Here is an 18,696-nt window from a genome sequence, read left to right as displayed (position 1 = left end):
AGGAATAATTATCTTTCATGTCTCAGCCCCTCTTGTAAATTCCTCTTCCTCCTGCATACCTGTGCACACACACATGTCAACACACACACACAACACACACACACATCAACACACACACACATCCACACACATCACACACACATGTCAACACACACACAACACACACATGTCAACACACACATCAACACACACACAACACACACATCAACACACACATGTCAACACACACAACACACACAACACACACACGTCAACACACACATCACACACACACAACACATACACACATCAACACACACACACAACACACACAACACACACACACACGTCAACACACACACACACACACATGCCACTTTCCTGACAAAAATGCCTGTGATTGCTGCCAAGGCATCTGGCAAAGGGACCCAAGGTCACTAGAGCCTCCCTGACCTGTGCGGGCTGCAAGCTGCATGATGGCCTCCTTCATCTCAGGGTCAGAGGTGAATCGGGGACAGTATGAGACACACAAAGTGGTATTTAACAACATGATGTTTCCTGACACTGCTTTTTTTGGGTAAGTTGAAATGGTTAATCCACATAAAAACAGATCCAGGCCCTCCTCCTGCCCCTGATGGGTCTTTTATTTATTTTAAAAAATCTTGTTTCAATCCCATCCTTTGTCGTGGTTAAGAAAAAAATTCAGAGTAGGACATTTATTATAGTGCAGGGGTTGGTGAATGTGAATTGTACCATTAAAAAATCAAGTCAAATTAGGTGGTTTTACATTTAGAAGAAGAGAAAAAAAAAAACAAATATGAATGGAGAAGTCCAAACTGGTCACTTCCTGCTTGCAGACCAGGCCACTCTGAGCACTCAGGGATTTAGGCAGGGCTGTGCCGTGGTCTGCCGTGAGCATGTCAGTAAACCTGCTGGGTCTCAGCTTCCTCATCTATGAAACGAAAAATAACAATATCCACTCCCCAAATGTGGGGAAGGCGCAGCAGTCTGTGACACTACAGATTTTACTGAACAAGGACTACACACCGAGGGCTACTGTTTCTGCTGTGAGAAAGGAAAGAGAAGTAAGCCACCATCCTTTTCTCAAGGCTCTTACTCTGAGCTGGCAGGCAGAGTGGGGAGGGATGTGCATATTCTATCATGCTATGTTACATTGCATTATATACATGTGTGTGCTGAGTTGCTTCAGTTGTGTCCGACTCTTTGCGACCCCATGGACTATCGCCCGCCAGGCTCCTCTGTCCATGGGATTCTCCAGGCAAGAATATTGGAGTGGGCTGCCATGCCCTCCTCCAGGGGATCTTCTTGACCCAGGAATCTAACTCGCCTCTCTTACATCTCCGGCATTGGCAGGTGGGTTTTTTTTTACCACTAGCACCACCTGGGAAGCCCATATTTTATATATATACAAATAATTATGTATATATTGATATATATACACTTATACAATCATACAATCATTATGTGGATACATATATCTATATAAATGGTTGCATTGTACAGATACAGATTAGATAGCTAGATAGATAACTGTACATATGTAATCTTCATTTAAAGGGTGTGCAATGGGTTCAGAAATGAGCCCATTCTACCTCAACAGCTCACAGGAAAGTTTTCGTGGTTTGTCCAGAATTTTTGCAGCTGGAAAGAGGGAGGCGACAGTTTTAGGCAGAGCAGAGAGGCGAAGAGCACCGGAGAGCACAAGGACCAGTAAGAGCCTGATCTGGCTGCAAATTCAGCCTATAAAGCAAAGGGCAAGAAAAACTGATTAATTCCAGACACACAGCTCCTCAATACCTGTTTTGAGGCAAGAAATGGGGGGAACCATGGGACTTCTTAAGCAAGGAGGGCAACAATTTTCAAGAAGATGAAGCTGAGTATTTATTATATTTTGATGAGCATGAGAACAGAGAAGCTAGAATTGAAAAGGAGATTGGGAAAGGAAAGACCCAGGTCACAAACCAGAGAGCAAAAGGGAGCTGTCACCACTGGGACCGCAAAAATGGGCAAGGAGCAATGTCTGCGTGGGGGGACATGAACCCGTCCCCTGGAATTCACACTCCGTCTGAGTATTGGATGGGACAAGTGACTTGGCTTCTAACAAACAGAACAAGGCAAAAGTAATTAGAAGTCACTGTGGTTAGGTAGCAGAAACCCACGCGTTGCATCTTGCTAGCACTCGCTGGCTGTGATGAAGCCAGCTGCCGTATTTGGGCTGCCCCCTGGAGAAGCCCACGTGGTGAGGAGCTGAGGGCACCCTCTGACTAACAGCCCTGGAGAAAACAGAATCCTGCCAGTGACCCAGCCTGGAAGCCAGTCGTCCATCAGTCATGCCTGGAGATGACTACAGCTCTGCCCGATACACTGGGTCAGGCTAGGAGAGACCCTGACCGGGAGTGTTCAATTTCCTGATGCACAGAAATTCTGAGATTATTTTAAGCTGCTAAATATTGGAACAGGAGACAGATAATACAGGGAGGGAGATGCTTAACTGACCTGGGGATGGTGAGTAACAGATGCTTTCTGAAGTTAAAATCCCAGACTCAGGGCCCAAAGTTGTACATACTCATTCTGCTAGGCTTTGTTGACTTTAGAAGTTTCATAAAAAGAAATCTCTCCACCACCCCTTTTTTTCACTGTTTCCTAGGGCTGATTAAAGAAACATGACTTGATTTTCAACTTCAAGCGACTCAGGGGGGCATTCCAATAGAAAAATGGCAGGAAATTAATGCCATACACACCAGGCCAGGCAGATGCTTCTGAAACTGACATGTAGGTGAAACGCACCTTTCCTTTGTCCACCTTTTACCATCCTTTGATTTTGCATTGGTGTTTGCTTTTAGGGGTCTTAAAATGGGAATATATCCTTTTAACATACGATGAGTCATCCCAGAAACATATGGGAGTTAGTCACTCAGTCATGTCTGACTCTTTGGGAGCCCATGGACTGTAGCCTGCCAGGCTCCTCTGTCCATCGAAATTCTCCAGGCAAGAATACTGGAGTGGGTTGCCATTCCCTTCTCCAGGGGATCTCCCTGACCCAGGGATCGAAGCCAAGTCTCCTGCATTGCAGGCAGACTCTTTACCATCTGAGCCATCAGGGAAGAAACACATAAGTGGCACCAAAATACTTGAACGACAGCTAAAAAACTTGGCCAAGGGATTGTTAAGAAATCTCATTATCTCTTCATTTATGTTTTTGTTGTTGTTTTTTAAAAAGACTTTTTGATGTGGACCATTTTTTAAAAAGTCTTTATTGAATCTGTTACAATATTGCTTCTGTTTTATGTTTTGATTTTTGGGCTGCAAGGCATGTGGGATCTAAGCTCCTCGAGCAGGGATCGAACCTGCTACACCTCATCCTTTGGAAGGTGAAGTCATCACCACTGGACCACTAGGAAAGTTCCTTTTCATTTATGTTTGAATTATGGATGTATTTAGAAAAGTTAATATCATGCCTATGCACTGAGAAATAAACCTCAATACGAAACCTTTTAATTACTTTTGTATGAAATATAATTATTTGTAGTTAAATTCTTTTCATCTGCCTTCTTGCTGTGAGAAAAAGAAATTACAGAACTATCTTGCCACATACTTTGTAGAACCTGAAGATATGTTATGTACAAATAAGTAACCACACTCTTTTTAGCAGCTAAGGCTGGTCTTCGCATATGGATCTTCCTTGGCAGTGGAAACAGAGACTCTGTATTTGAACTTGACACCTAGGCAAGATCTGTGGTCCAAGCCAGTCAGAGGTGAGCTGTTCTGAATCCCCTCCTGCTCTTGTGGGTGTTCCAGCCTTTGAAAGTGTGAGTAGATCTTTGCGTTTAGTCTAGGACTGAGGCCAGTTTTCTCTGTGCTTGAGTTTACCTCGCCTGTCTGAGTGAAGGAAGAGAGCAAAGAATCCTGTTCATGTTTGCTCATGTGCCTGTGTGTGCTCAGTCGCTCCACTCGTGTCAGACTCTCCGCAATCCCATGGACTGGAGCCCGCCAGGCTCCTCTGTCCATGGGAGTCTCCAGGCAAGAATACTGGGGTGGGTTGCCATGCCCTCCTCTAGCGGATCTTCCCAACCCAGGAATCGAATCTGTCTCTCCTGCGTCTCCTGCAACGCAACGCACTGTATTTGTTCTGAAGTGTTACCATTTAAACCTGGCTAACGGGGCCTCTCTTGCACTTGTGGCTAGATTAGCACCACCTCTGTTGCAGCTTCAAACATTGGAATATTTCAGGGAAAGTGCACCAGCTACTCTTAATGCACAAATATTGTGAATTTCTTAGTCCTTCTTCTCTATCAGATGGGTTATAACAAGCCCTACCCAGACTGTGGTTTGCTGATCAGTATCCAGATAAATATTCACAGTGCAAGTAGATGCTGAAGGGTGATAAACGTGACTTTCAAATTCTGGATGTGCTTAATTTCCTCCCTGGGCTTTGGTGCTGGGGAAGGACTGGCCTTCCCCAGGGGCCGAGGGGCGAGGGGCAAGGCAGGAAGAAGGCAAACTGATGAATGCACAGGCCCACGTGTGGTCCCGGAGGTGCAGGCACAGAGTGCCTCGAGAGAAGCCACCGTGAGCAATGAGGCAGAGAGGGCCAGCTGTCCAACAGCAGGGGCCGCTGCTCCCCAGTGGAGGCAGCCCCCAGCCCCGGCCCGGGAATGCATTTTCCAGCCACCTTGACACAAGTATGATTGACGTGGGCAGAAGCGATGCGTGTCCCTTAACAGCTGAGACTGTTAAGAAGACACCAGAGCCTCCGTCAGCTCTTCTCCCTAGTTTTCAAATTCAATGTGATCTTCACTCCACTACCAGATTCTCCCCACCCTTCAGCCTTCTCTTCTTCTGTTTATTCAACACACATTCTATTACTGTAACTATTCCTCTGCAGCCCCCGTCCCTCAACTGTCCTTGCCCCTTCACTCCCTCTGATCTATTCACTGGCAAAAGTTCAGTTCTGGTTGAACCCAAGGATTCAACTTCTCTAGGTTAGTACACAAGCAGATGGGTGATGAGAAAAATAAAATATCCTGATGTGAAAACATTGCTGCACTTTGGATTCATGTTCTCAGACCCCTAATGAGCAATTAGGACTGTTCCAGTGTCCACTGCCCTTTCCTCAGAAGCTCGCCTTCTCCACTGTTCAAGATGGACTGTTTTGTATCTTCTTTCTCCAAACTTTTCACTCATTGTCCTCACTGCATATTCATTGAGGGAACGAAGTCGTCCCTCAGATGGTCATGCTCACGCCCCCACCACTAGACCTGCACACATAGCTCACCGTCTCCCCCGTCCCAGCTGTCTCAGGGAACGCCCATCTCTGCTTCGGTCAGAGGCCAGTTCCCACGCACACACTCTCCCCTTCTCGAGGAATTTAGTCCCCAGTCCTTGCCTCTCTGTCTGGTGTCTAATTTCTCCCTTTCTATTGGCTTGGTCTCATCAGCATCAAAGATGCCCTGGGATCTCCAATCTTGAAACAAATGAACCAAAAACTCCTCCTTCAGTCCCATATTGGCAGGCTTCCCCTTCATAGCAAAACTTCTCTAAGACTTACTTTTAGATTCCATTTCTACTTCTCACTTCCCACATGCTCCTTTATCCTGGAGTTGTCGTGCAGTCGCTCAGTCATGTCCGACTCTTTGCAACCCCACGCTCTGCAGCACGCCAGGCTCCCCTGTCCTTCACCATCTCCTGGAGCTTGCTCACACTCATGCCCATCGGGTCGGTGGTGCCATCATCCAGAAGAGGCTCCCTCTGTTCCCACAGTGCCTCTGAAATAGCTCCATCGAGGCCACCAGTCATGGCCACGCTGCCGTGGGCACCTCCGTGTCCTCATCTTTGCTCCGACAGAAGCATTCAACGGGAGGTCTCTTGCTTGAAGTCACTTTCCTCCCTCGATTTCTATGACACAACCCTTGGTTTTCCTCCTACCATTTTGGTCATGACGTTCCCGACTCGGCTCCTGGTCAGTTTGAGCCCTTTCCCGTTCATCATCTTCATTTAGACATCCACAGACAGCTCAAATGTTGCATGTCCAATACAGGTCCATTGACAGGGACACCACACCCCCGACGCCCCCATAAAACCAGAAGTTACCTGGGACTCTGAAGTCCAGTCCATCAGCAGATCCTGTTAGCTTTGTGTCAGAACTGTGTCTTGCATGCATTAGCCGCCCACTCTGCTCTATCCTGGCTCATGTCCCCTCCTCTCTTGCCTGGATTATTTTATGATGAAACCTTCTGACATGTCTGTACCCTTCCTTCCAATTCTCCACAAAGCAGACAGAGCCATCACTCAAAATCTCTTTCATGCTTCCTTTCTTGCTAAGCTCAAAAGAATAGCCAGATTCTCCACCATGAGCTACAGGGCTCTGCCTTCTTCTACAAGTTCAGAAACCACTTCTCCCTTACACATGGTTCTTCGGTCTCTTTTCTGCCCCTCAGTCAAGCCGAAGTCTTTCCCACCTCAAGGCTTCAGCACTTGTCATTTTACCTGCCTGACGGCTCTCCCCACCAGTAATAGAAGCTTGTTCTCCATCAATCTCCAGCATCTGCTGCAACCCCTGCATACCAGGGGCACTCAATATGTGAGTCCTGAATGAGTGAATGGAACTGTGGAGCCCTTATTCTGTGGGTGGGTCATGTCCTACACTTACATGTATGTTATTTCATTTACCTGACTGCTCCCTGAAAGTCTCTTAAGAAACACAGTTCATGTTCACTTAGTTTCCTTTCGACTCCCCTTGACAATCAAACAGCAGCTATAACATCACAGGGCTGAGGCACTTGAAATGGACATCAGCCCCAATTATCTTTGGCAAAGAAAAACCATGAGACCTCTCAGGGTGCTCAGAAATGGGCTCATGGGGCTTCGTGAAACAGGACTGGCTTGAGGGTCAGTCATCTTGGAAGAAGTAGTAAGGAATTGGGCAAGTCCTTTCGTTTCTCCAGGTTTTTGATCGCTCGTGTCTAAAAAGAGATGTTGGGACTCAGTTTTCAAGGTTTCTCACCAACAGTGAAACTCTAGGATTTCATCTGCAGCCTGCCTTCCAAGCAGAGAGCCTCACTGTGGTTGTGGGGATGGTGTTGAGCTGGAGAAGCCTGTTCAGCCCAGTGAGCAGGGCGCTGGGCACTCACGCACCCGCGTGCAGTGACCCTCGTATGCACGGGCACTTGTCATGTGCCTGGGTATCCCGGCAACACAAAAAGCATCCTCCTCGTGTTGTTGGACCAGGACAGAACCTTCCAGGGGCACGGCTGTAGCAATTCCCTGCCAGCATCCAGCTTTCCTTGGGTCTCAAGAGAAAAGCCGCTGGTGACCCCCCAAGGTCACTCCAGGCGGAACACTTGGGCTTTTGTGGACACTGAGTTTTTCTTCGAAAGGGAGTTTGTGTAGCCTTCAGGCAGCTCCCGGCATCCAGGCGGGCTCCAAGGCACTGGCGGATTTCCACAGCCCTCCTTCCGTTCCCCATCCTAAGCGGCATGCAGAACCCCAACCCGAAAGAACAATGGACACCCAATGGAGCCCTCCAAGTGAAGTAAATTGAGTTAATGGTTTGAGCCATCCAGGAGCAACCATTCAGTACCAGAGAAAAAATGCGTCTCCTTCATTAGAAGCTGGCTCTTTGAAGCTACGATTCCGTCTGTTTTTCCCTGTGTTCACAGCCTCACTTTCTGTTCACGGTAGGAAGATGAATTGCGCCCTTCCTGGCCCCACAGCACAGGTGTCCCCCTTACTCGGGGCCACATCGCTCTGTAATTGAGTTCCCTGGTCACTTTCCTTCTCTCACTCCTCCCTTTCCTGATCTATGAACAAGTGTAAGGCCCAGGGCGTGGATGTGCACGTTAGGGCTATTCCAGAGCCTCGCACTGGGCAGAGGACACGCAGACTGGAGCGTGTGGTGTGGTGCCCACGTGGGACGGCTCTTCAGGGGGCGAGGCCAGTGGGTGCCTTCCAGGGAGCCTGGCTCTCATCATCCCCACCTGCAGTTCAACATGACAGTTATTTTCTTGGGATTCCCCAGCCTCTCCGAATATTTCCAGTATCTTCTAGTTGATGCTTACTCCCGTTTACAGGTGAGATCTCCTTTCCAACGTGTCTTTGGCATTGAGTGTTTGGCCTCCGTCAAAGTCTCAGCAGGAAGATCACATCCGTTTCACCCAGCTGCTGTGACTTCCTGAGCGTGCCGGCCGAGGAAACTGGAAAGCAGAGGTTCTGTCCAGTTGCTAGCTCTTTTCCAGCCAAGTGTGGTGTGCTGCACTTTTCAAGAGTAATGGATTAAACAGGAGGGGACGCTCCGAGCCAGGGGTGACTTGGCCACTCTTTAGAATGCTGTATCCTCTGCAGACTGATTTCCCTGCTGTAATAAGTGATCACACATTGGAAGGATCATTTTGGATGGTTCCATTCAGGCTGGTAATGTTGATTGCAGATGCTTCAGTCTCCGCCACCTGGAGAAAGACTCCAAGTCAAGCCAAAGACATCCTTTACATTATAAGTCATTTCACGAGTATGCTAGGGAATATTTTCCCTCTTAGGGAATAAGGTGCTTCATTTTCTGGGAATCATACAAACAACTCAGTTCTTTCCTCGCCCAGTTCTACTGTCTGTAAATGCTAACAAATGAAAACAACAAGATTTCCACATCAGGGCTGTGTAAAGAAATGTTGTCCATGTGGATATTGGGGAACCGCACAGAACCAATCCAGGAGCTTAGATTGACCTCAGTCCTTTAAAAATGTTTACTCCATAAAGGGTAACTCTAAACAAGTTAGTGAATAATGGGACATGAACTTTGCCATTTTGCCTGACTTGGGTGATGTGGCCCTCTCATTTGAGGCAGATCTCCTCTCATTAATGACTTTGCAAAGACCTTGCAGAGCCTAGGGAAAGGGTTGGAGCATAAACATATAACCTGATGAGTCAAAAAAGGTCACCATATTGAATAGAAGGCTCTCAGACCAATGGTTAGACCCTGAGGAGTGTTTGAGCACACGTAACCACAGTGATGGAATGCCCATCTTGCAGTGCTCTCAAAGATATTCTTTTAAAAATATCTTAAGTTATTGCCTTGCTTTATTGTACATGGTGTCCTATAAAGAAGATATATGTCCGCAATCGAGCTTTGAAAGGGGACCACGGGGCCAGTTCCATCTAAAGCGGATGAAGTCAAGCAGTAAATTTACTGGTCACTCTTTTCACATGGACTGTATCTTAGCCAGCAGTTGGTCTTTGATGTCATGACAATAGCACTGGGCCACGGAGGCAGAGCAGGATCCCCCCTGACGCTGAAACTTGTCCACACTCATTAAAGCTTGGAGAGCAGCCTGCAGGGCAGGATACACCATGGAGAACAGGGAGTGGACTCTGGGCTGCCGGTTGCCTTTCCCAGCGAAAAAAGGCCATCTCTCCTATACTATCTACCCTGCCTGCTGCCTTCTGTACTGTATTTTTAAAAACTAATTAACTAATTTTTATTTTTAGCTACACAGCACGGCTTATAGAATCTTAGTTCCCCTGCCAGGGATCAAACCTGGGCCTTTGTCAGTGAAGGCGTGGAGTCCTAACCACTGGCCCACCAGGGAATTCCCTCTTCACTGTATTTTTAACTGAAGGACAATATCCATACAGAGAAATGCATGTCTATAACTATACAGTTCAGTGAGATTTCTCAAACTGAACACAGCCATGCAGCCAACACTCAGATCAAGAGACAAGATTACCAGCAGCCAGATGCCCCCTTGTGTCCCCTTAATAAGGGCAGCTGGTGTTTTCCCTGTTCCAACAGCATAGATTAGCTTTTCCTGGTCATTTAACAGAATTATCTTGCATGCATGCTTTTGTGACTGGCTTCCTTTGCGTGACACTGCGTTTGTGAAGTTGTACATGTTGTGTGTAGCTGTTTGCTCCCTCCCAATGTGTGCGCTTACTGCCTTATTATCCATCCTGCTGTGGATCGGTACTTTGCGTATTTCCAGTTTGGGGCTATTTTAACTAGTGCTGCCATGAGCATTCTTTTTTAGGTTTTTGAGTCCACAGATGAATACATTTCTGTGGGGAATATACCCAGGATGGGATTGCTGGGTCAGAGGGTACATATATATTCTGTCTTAGTAGCTACTCTGGAAAAACAATTTTCCAAAGTGTTCCCATCTGTTTGTATTCCCCATAGGTGCTCCACATTCTTGCCAACAGTCTTTGGTTTTTGTTTCCATTTTGCCATCCTGTGAGATAATATAGTGGTTTCATACTTCTAGCGGTCATACTTTATTTTTTAAAGATTTGATTGTTTTTCTGTTGAAGCCATCAACCTAGTCAGTGCTTAATTCTGTGACAATCACAAAGTTATTAAGCTATTAAGATCATTGACGTGAGACTGGTCCCAAACCAACGTTTGGGAAGCAAAGAGAGAAGGGAGATGGCACCACAGACCACATCCAAAGTGTGAGACAAGTTCTGTCAGAAGCAAAGCAGAACAAAGGATAAAATTCACTGGGGGTACAGGGCTGTCAGAGACATGGGAAGGATAACAGAGAAAGATCTAGAACCACGGTGGCCCACAAGCTGGTTAGACATTAGCAGTGTAATGCTACAACCAGAAAAAGAAGGATGATACTCCTCTCAACTATGGGAAACATTCAAAAATTCCCAACCATCGCTCCTCAGAAGACCTTGAGGAAAAGGACTTTGTGATACACCAAGAAAAGGGAAAAGTCTGATTAGTCACAAGGAAGAGATTCTTCTGGCCAGAAACTGTGATTGGAAAGCAGAACATACAGCTCGGAGCGCTTGCAAAACTCCTGTCTGTGTGCCTGCTTCTCTCGTTATGTCTGAGAAAGGAAGGCAGCAAACGGTGCCCCTTTGAAAGGGACACCCTACAAAGGTGTTGCCAGCTTCGCTTGTTAAAGCCCATGGGTGACGGATAACACCTTTGTGGGCACAGTCCTACCCCTGCCACGGAACACACCGTTTTAAGCAGTGAAGCTGCACGAGAGAGACCACGCAGAAGGAAGACGGAAAGAGAGAAGTGTATGTCTCTCGACTCAGAAACCACTTTCGGTGGAGTCCAGTAGGGACTGAGCAACCCGTGGCCTTTCTGGGTCTGGTTTCTCAGAGGCAGGATCCTGTAGGCCCCACTCCCCGGTGGCTCAGGGCTAAAGAATCTGCCTGCAGTGCAGGAGACACAGGTTCAATCCCTGGGTTGGGAAGACCCCCTGGAGAAGGGAATGACTACCCACTGCAGTGTTCGTGCCTGGAGAATCCCATGGACAGAAGAGCCTGGTGGGCTACAGTCCATGGGATCGCAAAGAATCAGGGGTGACTGAGCGACTAAAACTTTCGCCTTTTCTTTCTTCCCCTCGGTCTGATACCAGCCCAAAGCCAGGTTGAGCAGCTCCACAACACAGCCTTGGGTAATGGTTGGGTCCCACTGGAAAGGTTCGGCACATCCATCCAGCATCCGTTTCGTGGCATGTGGACGTGGCTGCATGGTGGGTGGGGTCAGAAGTCACTGTTGTTGTTCAGTCGCTAAGGAGTATCTGATTCTTTGAGCCCCCGTGGACTGTAGCCCACCAGGCTCCTCTGTTCATGGACTTCTCCAGGCAAGAATACTGGAGTGGGTTGCCATTCCCTTCTCCAGGGGATCTTCCCGACCCAGGGATCGAACCTGCGTCTCTTGCATCGGCAGGCGGATACCTTACCACTGAGCCATCTGGGAAGCCCAGGGTGGGAAGGCCTGTTTAACCAGGAGACCAGCTCTTTCCCAGCCTTTTCTCCCTAGCTGCCCCTGCTCTTTCTTTTCCTTCTCCCACATGAGGGACGCCAGCAGGAGTAACCTTTCTAGAAGCGTCACTGATTGACATGAGGCAGAATACGCGTCAGCACATGCAGCCAGCCTGGACTGCCTCCCTTCTGTGATGCAGTTCCCTCCACACAATGTGCTCAGGACAGTCAGACATTAAACCCTGATTTCATGACCCTGCTCTGCCTTTGCTCCCTCAGCTGCAAAAGGGGGCAGAGTCTTCATTGGGCTGCTGTGAGAATTAAAGGTGCGCACACACACAAAGCTGTTCTTTATTCTGCTCTTGGCACGGAATGAATGCTCAAGCTTAGCTTTTACATCACCATCAGCATCGTTATCACCATGTTTGAAGATAAAGTTTAAAAATCAGTATAGTTACCCCACTAGGATGTCTATTTTTATTTATTTTTTTAGTGTACTTTTAGATAAGGAAAATGAAATGCATAGAGTTGAAGTGACTTGGCCAAGATCATGCTGCTCTGTAGCACCAGATTCATGGGTTGAAGTGTCCTTATGCACCAAGGACAGTCCTTTCAACATTATAACCTCCCATGGATACCACTTTTACTATTCCATTTACTGAACAGGACATTGAAGCACAGAGAAGTGTGAGACTTTTGCTGAAGGCACACACATGAGAAGCAGAGGAAGAATTGAAACAAATCCAAAGCCTTTGGCCACTCTGTTGGGCTTTGTGATGAGTTTTGGCCAACAGAATGCTAACAGATGTGATCTAAGTAGAGGCTGGAGTGTACTTGTCCTTTGGGCTTGCCTCTGTCTTTCTGTGATTTTTCATCACTATGAGAGGAGTGCAGAACAGGTAGCCTGCTAGTTGTGGAAGTTTGGGAGATGCAAGAAGAAACCCAGACCCAAGCCTTAGCCTGGAGCCCAGTCTGCCTAGATCTACTGAGCCCCAGCAACCCACAGACCCACAAGCGTGAGAATACATGCTTGTTGTTACAGGCCACTGAGGTTTGGGGTAGTTTGTTGTGATGCTCAATTGGGCAATAGCTAGATAATACCTGATCTGTTCTGAGTGCTTCTGGGGACTTGCAACTTGCAAGAAAAGCATGCATCTTGACCAGAGCATCTTAATCTGTAACGAGCATGTGATTCACCTGGGGCCCTGATTAAATTGTAGCTCCTGGTTCAGCCAGTCATTCTGGGTGGGGCCTGAGATTCATATTTTCTAGTGAGCTCCCAGGACACACTGTTGCCGCTGCTCTGTGAAGCACACCGTGGGTGCAAGTGTGGAGAAATCACCCCGAGCTTCTCACCCGTACCTGTAGGTCACGACTGCTCCACGTCCCTTGGGGCAGTGGACGGGCCACCTTACGTGGCAGTAAAGAAGAGCCCTTGCCCTCTAGCAAGAATCCTCTGTGGGTTTCTAAGAGTCATCACTCTACTCATGTCCAGCGTGGCCAGAGGGTCAGCTCATGTTAACATTCCTGCAGCCTTCTGCCAGGGCTAAGGATTAGAAACACTTAATGAGATCTCCCCTTTGGAATTTTTGTCCTTCCTGAAATTTGAAGATTTCCAGCAATAAACCTGGCTTCCAGTTCGTTTTGGGCTCATAACCAATACCAGATTTCCAAGTCACAATGTAATTGAGTCTCCAGGCAGGAGATACAAATCTATTTCTGGTTCTGTTAACTTCCAGTCAGGCAGGGCATCAGGACAAGAAGATGAAGGGAACATCAAACGGCAGCTTACAGAGGAAGTCAAGTCTCCTGCTAGGAGACTTTTCCAACTGGTTCTTGTCCAGCAACTATTTCTTTCTACCACCACTTTCTACAGCTATTTCTTTCTACTACCACCAGCAACTATGATCACTTGGAGGATTGAGCCCCCTGAAACTTTTGATTTGGAGAATCCTGAAAAGGTAGGAGAATTCTTTCCAAGGAAACAGTATCTTCTCCTGTTCCTTCAGTTTTCCATAATATATTATGGATTATACACCTGTGTATTAGCTGTAGGAAGATACCATCCTGAAACAAAACTTGCAAATTCTCTCATTTTCTAACAGTGTCCTGGGTTTTATAGATCCTAAACATGTTCTGTGAGTGCCTCTAAAAGATTGCCACAATTTTATTTTTATTTATTTATTATTTTTAGGGGAGCATGGGACAAATTGGGATATTAGGATTGACATATATATTACACTGATTGTGTGTGTGCTAAGTCGCTTCAGTCGTGTCTGACTCTTTGTAATGCCCACCAGGTTCCTCTGCCCACGGCAATTCTCCAGGCAAGAATACTAGAGTGGGTTGTCATGCTCTCCTCCAGGGGATCTCCTCAACCCAGGGATTGAAACCTCATCTCTTACATCTCCTGCATTAGCAGGTGAGTTTTTTACCACTAGTGCTGCGTGGGAAGCTTTCATATATATATATAAACTACAATGTGTAAAACATAGCTAGTGGGAACCTGCTATAAGGCACAGGAAGCTCACCTTGGTGCTCTGTGATGACAGAGAGGGCTGGGATGGGGAAGGATGGAAAGGAGACCCAAGAGGGAGGGGATATTCACATACGTACAGCTTATTCACTTTGTTGAACAGCAGAAACTAACAGTACATTGTAATGCAGTTATATTCCCTCAAAAAAGTTAAAAAAAAGATTGCCACAATTTTAAGTACACTAAACATATACCCAGCTAGTCTGCCTCTAAGAATTCACACAAGAGAAATGAAAGCATATGCTCAGAATGCAAGGACTTATACCCAAACACTCGTAGCCTCCTTACTTTAATAGGCCCGAGTTGGAAACACCTAAATGCGCTTCACTGGGTGAATGGAAAAGCATATTGTATATGCACACCATGGAATACCAACTGGCAATAAAAGGAACAAACTCTTATGCATCAAACAACATGGATGCATCCCAGAGTCATTATGGTGAGCAAAAGAGCTCCCCACGCTATACATTCTGTATGAGTCTGCTTATCTAGAACTCTAGGGAATGTAAAAACTGATCCATGGTGACAGAAGGCAGATCAGTGGTGGAGGTTCCTGAGGAATGAGGGAGGAATCCCCAAGGAACACAAAGAAGGTTTTGGAGATGGTAGATTGTTTATTCATTATCTTGATGGTGGCGATGGTTTCACAGGTGTCTATTCCTGTTCACTTTGAATACGCACAGCTCATTGTATGCCAACTACACCTTAATAAAACTGTATTTTTTAAAAATAATAACACAAGTGCCATTTTCCTCCTTGTTGTCTCCTCATCACAATCGGGGCTGGGAGCCAAGGCATGTGCTTTGTTTCATTGGCTTTGGCATGAATGCTCTCTCTCGATGCTGGTGGAGTAAGGTAGCACCTGGGTGACCCATGACATCATTTCCAGCTCCCCCGCCCCCAGCATGCTTCATATAGATTCTAGCTACACCTTGTTATTTTCAAAAACAGGGATGAGGTGTACAGCAGGAAGCAGCCTCTAGAATTCAGTCGACCTGCCTTTTCCCGGGTCACTTCTGCTGAACATCTGGGATCGAGGTGCTCCAGACTGTGAGTCTGGCAGCCCAGAGCCCCAGACACGAAGCTGAAATTCTCCTGCTCCTTTGGCCCTGCAGTGTGGTTCCTTCCGGGGTTGGGGCCCAGGAGTGCTGCTTTCTGATGGAGGTCTATCAGCCGGAGACACTGCTCTGTGTGAGATGGCTTGGTTTCCTAAGATATGCCTGGGTCATTCAACAGGAAGGAGTGTGACCCTGGTGTTTTCACTCCCACTCAGTTTACAGAAACAACTTTCCAGTGACACGTGCTGGTCTGTGCCTGGGGACTTGACGCAGAGCTGCATTTTTCCAGGAACACTGACGACTACCGTTTTTAGGCATTAGAAGGTGCTCTCATACACCATTGAGGGCTTCCCACCATCGCTCATCCTCCCACCTAAAATAGCAAACAAGTGCGGGGCGAGGCTCTCCTGAGGAAAACAACAGGCATCTCTCTATATGCGAGCCATTCACAGGCTCTGCCTAAGCCTGACCTTTCCTATTCCTACCATTTTGGAATTCCGTTCTCCCCAGCTGCTCTGGGAGGGGATGACATGGTTTGATTCTGTTGCTGCCGCCAAACATCCCTTTCTGAGGGGAACGGACTTCAGCCTTGTTAATAGCAGCAAGAAACAGCAGGCGCCTCATGGCAACGCCACCCTGTCCATCTTCCTGCCCCTGAAGAAATGGCCAGTGATCCCACGGCTGAGGTTTGAGTGGGGCTTTGTTTAGTTTAGTTTCTTCCAGAAGCAAACCCTGAGACAAAGAGCAAGTGGTCCTTGGGAGATATCCCCAGGAAGCTCTGGTAGGAGAAAGGGAAAGAGGGTGGGGAAGGGGAAGAGCCACAAGGTTATATGATCAAGTCAGTGACCAGGTGGGCAGGGAGGGCTTTTCCAAAGAGGAACACTGCTCACTAGCGTGTCTCTTTTCTTCGCATCGCACTCTACCCAACATTTGCACTGATACTTTTTTCTCAGAAAGAAAGAAATTAAGCTTTATATCTTTTATGTCTAGGGCTTCTTATGACGTTCTTATGGAAGAGGAGTGCAGACAAGGTTTAAATAAAATGCAAAATGAGTTTTTCTTTTTCAGTAACACACTCCCTTGCTGTTTCTTCAACCTCATTGCATTCAATCCTGGGAACTAAAGTGACATCCCAGTCCCAGCCCTTAAATGATCTGCCTTTTGAGGAATGAGTACAGACAGAGAGGTGCCCTTAGCTGCCACTGAAGAAACAGGCTTCATCACTACCCTTTTCATTGTAAATTGTAGAATCTTGAGCCAATGTCTGCAGAAGATAGATGTCCTCAGATGAAAGAGAAATAAGAGGATCACATAAACCATTAAAACACTGTAAAATTAGGTCAGTGAAGAGAAGTTAAAAAACTGAGATAATCAAATGTGGAGAAGAACTATTAAATAATAACCTTCAAGTCCTGCATGAGATATTTCTTGAAAAGGGAACGAACAGTGGGAAAAGAAGAGCTAACATGGGAGTAAGATGTATCAAAAAAGATTTAAAGGACACATCAGAGAAAAAAATATTTGGCCACTGACGGCCGTAAAAAAGTACTTGTACAGGCTTCCAGATCAACATGGCAGAGTAGAAGGACATGTACTCATCTCCTTCTGCGAGAGCACCAAAATTGCAACTAGCTGTTGCACAACCATCAATAGGAGGACGCTGGAACCCACCAAAAAAAAAGATACTCCACATGCAAAGACAAAGAAGAAGCCTCAGCGAGACAGCAGGAGGGGTGCAATCACAATAAAATCAAATCCTATACCCACCGGGAGAAGGCAATGGAACCCCACTCCAGTACTCGTCTCGAAAATCCCATGGACAGAGGAGCCTGGTAGGCTGAAGTCCATGGGGTCGCTAAGAGTCAGACACGACTGAGCGACTTCACTTTCACTTTTCACTTTCATGAATCGGAGAAGGAAATGGCAACCCACTCCAGTGTTCTTGCCTGGAGAATCCCCAGGACAGAGGAGCCTGGTGGGCTGCCGTCTATGGGGTCGCACAGACTGAAGCGACACAGCAGCAGCTGAAGCAGCTATACCCGCCAGGTGGGCAACCCACAGATTAGAGAATAATAATATCAAAGACATTCTTGCACTGTTGTGAACATTCTGAACCCCATGTCAGGCTTCCCAGCTGGACAAAGGGACTGGGAATCCCCAGGGAATCTGGCCTTGAGGGCCAGCAGGGTTTTGATTACAGGCCTTCCAGAGGGCTGGGGAACCGGAGACTTCAGTCTTGGAGGGCACAAACAAAACTTTGCATGCACCAAGACCCAGAGGAGAGGAGCAGTGACCCCAAAGGAGACTGAACCAAGACTACCTGCTAGGGTTGGAGGGCTTCCTGTGGGGGTGTGGGTCAGCAGGGGCTCACCACAGGGACAGAGGCACAGGAAAGTCCCGCTCGGCGTAAACCCTCTTGGACTTCACCATTAATCCTACCATAGAGCCCGTAGACGCCAGGGCTGGGTCACTCAGGCCAAACAACTACCAGGGAGGGAGGGTGACCCCACTCATCAGCAGGTAATTGGATTAAAGCTTTACTGAGCAAGGCCCTGCCCACCAGAGCAAGATCCAGTTTTTCCCATCGCCAATCCCTCCCATCAAGAAGATTACACAAGCCTCCTAGCCTCAGCCATCAGAAGGCAGACAGAAGCAAGAAGAAGCACAGTCTCATGGTGGCTAAAACAAAAATCATATTACAGAAAGTTAATCATGAGAAAAAGGCAGAAAGTTATGCCCCAGAGGAAAGGCCAAGATAAAATCCCAGAAAAACAACTAAATGAAGTAGAGACAGGCAACCTTCCAAAAAAAGAGTTCAGAATAATGATAGTGAAGATGATCCAGGATCTCGGGAAAAGAATGTAGGCAAAAAATGGGAAGATGCAAGAAATGTTTACTAAAGACCTAGAAGAACTAAAGAACAAATAAACAGAGATGAATAATACACTAGAAGGAATTAATAGCAGAATAACTGAGGCAGATGAATGGATAAATGACCTGGAGGACAGAATGGTGGAAATCACTGCCACAGAACAGAAAATAGAAAAAAGAATGGAAAAAAAAAAAAAATGAAGACAGCCTAAGAGACCTCTCAGACAACATTAAACACACCAACATTCACATTATAGGGGTCCCAGAAGGAGAAAAGAAAAAGGACCTGAGAAAATATTTGAAGAGATAATAGCTGAAAACTTCCCAAATATGGGAAAGGAAACAGTCAACCAAGTCCAGGAAGCACAGAGAATCCCAGACAGGATAAACCCAAGGAGGAACACAGTGAGACACACAGTAATCAAACTGACAAAAATTAAAGACAGAGATAAAATATTGAAAGCAACAAGGGACAACATACAGGGAAACTCCCATCAGGCTATCAGCTGATTTCTC

General features: G+C 46.8%; 1 protein-coding gene across 2 annotated transcripts in view; it reads right to left on the bottom strand.

The window, feature by feature from the left end:
- ISM1 (isthmin 1) overlaps nucleotides 1-18,696 on the bottom strand; it is an 84,722-nt gene that overhangs the window by 52,876 nt on the left and 13,150 nt on the right. Inside the window, exon 1 of one of the 2 annotated variants that reach the window (XM_043884109.1) lies at nucleotides 1,593-1,615. The exons of the other annotated variant lie outside the window; for it this stretch is intronic. The gene's annotated coding sequence lies outside the window, so the exon portion shown is untranslated. Of the gene's footprint in view, nucleotides 1-1,592; nucleotides 1,616-18,696 lie in introns of those variants that run through there. 2 annotated transcript variants of the gene reach the window in all.

The sequence above is a fragment of the Cervus elaphus genome, chromosome 23 (genome assembly GCF_910594005.1).
Source record: "Cervus elaphus chromosome 23, mCerEla1.1, whole genome shotgun sequence".
In the NCBI taxonomy this organism is placed as follows: domain Eukaryota; kingdom Metazoa; phylum Chordata; class Mammalia; order Artiodactyla; family Cervidae; genus Cervus; species Cervus elaphus.
This window is presented reverse-complemented; position numbering and strand designations above follow the sequence as displayed.